Source organism: Pristis pectinata, chromosome 18 (assembly GCF_009764475.1).
Source record: "Pristis pectinata isolate sPriPec2 chromosome 18, sPriPec2.1.pri, whole genome shotgun sequence".
NCBI classification, from domain to species: domain Eukaryota; kingdom Metazoa; phylum Chordata; class Chondrichthyes; order Rhinopristiformes; family Pristidae; genus Pristis; species Pristis pectinata.
The window spans coordinates 22,909,883-22,916,315 of NC_067422.1; positions in this window are offsets into that span (position 1 = coordinate 22,909,883).

Below are 6,433 nucleotides of genomic sequence, written 5' to 3' on the forward strand. Positions count from 1 at the left end.
ATAGATTCAAAGCAACTAAACTCTTCAGCATGAAAATAATTGATTATTACAATCTCTTTAACATGATACATTATTAGTTCAGATACATTGGCTATTTTATGAGTTGCAGAAATTGCACCCCTTGCACATAAACACTGATGTACCAGTATGGTATTTTCAGAAGTAAAGTCAGTTCATCTGTCAGGTTGTTTTTCACATAGCTACAACATGCTTGGATCTTAACGCAGAAAGAAAAAAATATTAGAACAAGGAAAAGTCTAATGTTTGGTTGTGGGGAATATAGAAAGAAATGGCAATTGAATGCTAAGGCTAATTGGACCTTTGTTATACATAATTTCCTGTTAACCACAGCAATATAGTAATGTTTTGGCAGTGGAATTTGACTGGCACAGCTAGCCTACTTCTCCACCCATTAGATCTCCTTACATGGTTTGGCAGTGAATAGCCGTGTACAGTATTCTTAATAGGAATTTAACCTTTCAAGGTTTTCTCTTCCATTATCACCACTGGGATCAGATTCACAAATTTACCTGCCAAAAAGCCACATTTTATTTTGACAACACTCAACTCTAAAACTCCTAATCCTTGGATCCTCTGTCCTCTGATGAACTTCCGTGAAACCAAATTTTCCATATCCATCAATTTCCTGCATACTCAGTTCCCATTGAAAGAGAAAAACCCAAGGCAGACAACCACTATTCACAACGTAGCCTTCAAATTCAGGAATTCAGCTGGGGGTTTATTTTTGTCCTCTCAGTAACTCTGTATCATTCCTGTGATATAGATAACAAAATCAACTTCACCAAAGACAGACATAGATTCAACATCACTTTGTTGTGAATGGAATGTTTCATTAAGCACCCAAAATTATAGAAAGATACAGCAGAGAACCAGGTCCTTTGGCTCACTGAGACTGCATAGACCATCAACTACCCATTAACACTAATCCTACATTAATCCCATTATAGTTGCTTTCTTCATTACAGTTAACTATGTGAACAACCTTCCTACTTATTTTCGATTCACAACTTACTATATCTAATGGGTAGGCACCCTGTAAAATGGTTCATGTTCCATAGTGTCACATAATCCTGAAGTCCCTGTGATTTTACCTCAGTCTTCAAAAACGAATATGGATAAAGTGAATAGACACAACCTCTTTCTTTTGAACCCAGAAGTACTAGTCTGGCAAAATCCATTCAGATGATCCCTTCTGTAATTATCCACCAACGTCTTAAATACACCATTAATATTAATTCAGCAAGTCATGGTTAATTCTGTAATAGCTTTTCTGGATTTAGAAGAAAATATTGCAAGGTTAAAATGTTGCCGGCAAGAGAATTCCACAAGAGGTGAATTGCTATGCTGCTGATGTTTTCTGCATTAACCAGTGACAATTCTTGTGGTTCTATTCCAGACATGATCTTATTGAGGACAACTAACCTGTCACATGGTTTTCCTGCATTGATAAAATTGGAATCAGAGATAGTACTGACCAAATGGAGTTGTCTTGAAATTCCTGGGTGGAAGTACCAATGGAACTTTATAGAAGTGGTTAGAAGTTTCACTTAGCTTCCAAAATTTTCTTGCACTGAATTCATGGATTCAAACAGAGAGGGATGTGAAGCCACTATTATGCAGCACATTTAACACCGATATTGAGGATGGATTTACAAGAGAATGCAGATGCTGGAATCTGGAGCAACAAACAATCTGCGGGAGAAACTCAGTGGATTGAGTAGCATCTGTGAGAGGAAAGGAATCGTCAATGTTCTGGGTTGAAACCCTACATCAGGATTGAGAGCAGAGAGGCAAGATGGCCGGTATAAAGAGGAAGGGAGTAGTGAGGAAGGAGCTAGAGGTGATTGATGGACTGAGGAGGGGTGTAGGATGCAGGCAGGTTGTGCCAGGTAGGGTAAGGAAGCAGGGGTAGAGTTGGAAGACACTGGAAGATAGATAGAGGCAGACGAAGAGAGAGAGGAAAAAATATGTTGAGAGGCAGGTGGGGCAAGATAGGGGGAGGGGAGTGTAGAGATGCTCAGTCCATCAGCCACCTCCGACTCCCTTCTCACCACTTCACTTCTCTTTATACCAGCCATCTTGCCTCTCCACTCTCAGTCCTGATGCAGGGTTTCTACCCGAAACGTCAACAATTCCCTTCCTCCCACAGATGCTGCTCAATCCGCTGAGTTCCTCCAGCAGATTGTTTGTTTCTTGGGGATGGATTGTTAGGTAAATCATTTTGTTAGCCTAGACAGTTTTTAAGCAGAGGTGTATATCAGAAATCTAAAAATAATTCACAATAAGCTGATATAACTTGCATCTGTTGGTAATAAACATAATGAACATTTGACTGACCTACTAAAATATCCTTTCAACTTCTCCATTAAGTTGCTAATTTTAAGGAAAGTTCATCACTTCAGGTAAACTGATGGTGAAAGTGCACAGTTAAATTATAAACAGCAACTATTATCAGGGATTTGAAGGCAAGGACAATGATGCCACAAATTACATATAAAATTAGTTCTGTTTTTAAGTAATTATTACATAGCTGAGTTTACAAATTAAATCAGTATTTCATTGCTGTTCTCAACAACTGCTTCAGTCAAATTTGTCACCTAACCAAGGTCAGCACATTTATAATTTGCAGAATGGCTTTGAATATGAAAATACGCCTAGCTTTCATTTAGTCATACCGTTCAATATTGTCAGTCATGTGGGCCATGCAAACTCTTCCTGTTCCATTAGGAATGCATCATCGTTATTCACAGGTTGGTCAAGCATGGCAGGTTAGCCTAGAGGGGCTGCCAATGCCATTTCAAAACATATCTTTCTAAATGTAATCTATTAGTCTTCTAGATAATGTACAGAAAGAAGAATTCCTTTCCCATCCCATAATGAGGTGGAAATGATCTACTTTTAACCAACTTCTTGAGAAGTGCTTTAACAGTCAGTATGCTCATCAAACTTAGTTCTATCCTCATAATTATTGACATTCATCAAGTAAACCATAAAGAATGCAATAAATACACTTAAAAGAACATGAAACTCATTACAGAAGAGTTTTCAATAGATAACTTCTACATAAATAGAAAGCACAGCACAATCACGTTAGATGAAACAGCTACAAAAATCATCACATTTAAAAGGAAATTCTTTGTATTATTATTCAGCAGTATTATCTAAAAGTAGCTCTTTACTTTATGTGCTACTCTGCAATTGTATGCCACAAGCAAGTAATTTCTTGTTAAATTATGTTGATTAAATCCAAATTATTGCATAATCTTAAAATTTTGAAATTTGGCTGAATTATATTAGTTCAACTATTCAGTCACTGAACGATGCTCATAATGTGGATAGGGCTCATTTTGATTCAAAAGAAACTGTGCATAATATTTAGCTTTGCCAATATATTTGGAAAGAATGACAAGCTCTTATGGAACAATTTGCTAATGAACTATTTACATTTAAACCAATATTAATTGCCTATTTATACACTTGTGAGAAATATGACAGATACCTTTATGTAAACAGAGTACATGTGTCTGATTCAACTACAAAAGGAGTATTTTGAGCTCTATAATATATATAGAAATTGGTTGATGTCAGGAAAGGCACATTAATTAAGGGTGACATATCTAAGGCAGCTTTCCAGCACCACCGGACTTGCACACGTAGGTACTCTTTAAGGAATACTGAAGTAGAGCTTACAAGTGTCATGAAGGCCAACTTCAGCGCAAGTGGACCACAACTTTGTTACATGCATGTTTGAGTGCAAATTATGGAGGAGTTGTCCAGATGTTTGTTACTGGTTGCAACCGTGGATCTTATGTGCATCCATACAGCAGAGTAAAAGTGGGGACTGTGCGATTTGCAAAAAATTCTCTTGATTTTTCTCTGAAATTGAAAAGTGAAGTACACAAAATCAAGGCTCTTTATAATGCAGTTTCTAAGTATGCATTTTAATGAGCAAATTTGAAGCTCAAACTTTAAATAAAGCTTGCAGTCTTCTTTGTAATACTTGTAAGAAGATCATTAACTCAAAATATATTAAATCTTAAAAGACAGTGTAGACACAACCAGACTCATGGATATAGTAATCTACAGATTTTGTTTTTAAATGAGAGCAGATTTCTGTACCTCTGTATTTCGTTCCAGAACAAATACTGAATTTGGCATATCACAACAGCAGTGAGAACTTGATTACACCAGTTTTATATTTCAGATGTCTTTTAAACACAACTCCAGAATAAGATGTTTCTGGTAAAATTCTGGTTACTAAACTATACACAAGAGTATAACACCTAGGGAAGCTCCAATAAGCAACTTTTCAACAGACTAATTATTGGAGAATAAAACTCTGATGCTTAAAAATTCAATCATTAAAATTTTGTCAATGTTATGTGATTTAAAATTGCTTTTTCTTGCAGAAAACTTTGACGAGGACCAGGGATCATTTAAAAATCATTCTGCACCACGCTTGAAATGTAACCAGGCATTTCCTGGAATGCGTCACCCTTGCATCCCTGATTTGATGCCTCTCCTACTCACTAACATGCCTTTCTTATCTCTCTACTTCCAGCCTCTACCACCCACCAGAGTTCACAATCTGATCCCACTCCTTCTCCCTACCACGGCAACAGTACTGCTGTCAATCAAGACTATGTTTACAGCCCTTCCCCACCCAGAGCCCAATTCCCAAGCAGCATATTTTCTATCCTGAAACTGTAGAATGCATTTTGAGTTGCCTGGCACAACTGAGCTTTGCAGTGGGCACCCATAATTGAAAGAGTCATTGATAACCTGCTGCAATGCTCATCTAGTGCAATAGAATTTTATGTGCAATGAAATGTCTAGGCCTAAGTGATATAAATCGATTATCATGCTCAAAAGCAACAAATAAAGTATTTATATAGCTGGCTGCAAAGAATTGGTATGAAGCACATGGAGAGTTCATTCAACAACTAGAATGGACAGGACCTTCCTCACATTTCCCAGCTCTCAGGCTGAGAAATGTGCACTTCAGCCTTTACTGGTTAAACCTGGTGTAAGCAGGGCTGCCCTCATTTGAACGAATGAAAGACATTGGCTTCCGAAAGAAAGGAAAGAGGTTGTGTTTTTATTATTTATTTGTTAAATTTAATTATATCAATTGATTTTTACTTTTAAAATATAATTTAAACAATTTAGAAAATTAAGCTTTTTAATAATTTTAATGTATCTGGAATGTTACCAAATGATTGTGATTTTCAAAGAAATTCATATTCAATGGTCCTGATCATGGAGACGGCTTTGACAGTTTGTGATCTGGAGGGTGGGGCCGCTCAAGCTGTCAAAGCCATTATTTGAGTGCAGCCAGTTGTCATTACTGTGCTGTAATATGCTGTAATATGGACTGGCCTCATGGCTCATGGACTGCAGCTCTGGTCAGACATTGTGGCATGGGGTAGGAGGTCAACAGTTATACCACATTAGAAGATCTGTCCCACTTGAAATTTTCTTGCCAACTATACTTCCATGGCCATATTCAAAATAGAAGTTGCCTATGTACATTGGTGATGCAATCACAATCTGCTCCAAATGGCTGGCATATACTTTCTTCCCTCTGAACTCTCAGATCTGATACAAGGTCTCAATCTGAAACATTGATAATGCCTTTGCCTCCACAGATGCTGTTTGCCCCAATGAGTTCCTCCAGCAGTTTAGTTGTCTCTGCTCTCAGTGAGGTGGTGTATTAGCGCTGTCGCAGGCAGGAGGCTGTTACTGCAGCATGACAATTTTACACGTCCTGAGCTTTCTGTCTCAGCTGCTGTTTAGCAGTGGTATAAAATGACAATATTCGCCACACACATTTAAGATGTAGAATATATGTTTTTAAAAATTGTCTTTTAATTATCTCACAAATATTGTAGTAGTGTAGCAAAAAATAAAATCAAGGAATTCCTTCATTCACTTGAAAGACACGGTGCCAATCAGTTGAAAATTGGCAATAACCTGCAGTAGAATGCTGTTACCCACATTGTTGGGTGTCTTTGTGCACATAAATAGGAATTTCGCCTTTTGCTGGGCATAAAGCTCCCCAAATAATGTCACAAAAGTACAAAGCCCAAAGTCTATGTGCAATGTGATTTTCAACCTGATTGAAACCATTCTATCTAAAGGGCAATAGTCCTTTTCCCTCATTGGAATCCAGTATCTCACTGCTTCACATATGTGCATACTCATGGTCACTCTCACATTCTAGCCTCGGGGTCATTGCAGGCTGCTGCTGCTGCTGATGATCTCCACCGCATCTCACAACTTGTTGTTCACTTCTACATGAGGCTCCTTCCTTCTACTTTTCCTTCAGTCCACAAGAGCAAGAAGGGCAGGCTCAGGGATTTCCATATATTGCAGCCTTCCCCAAAGTCCAGGCGTTCATAGACTTCCATCT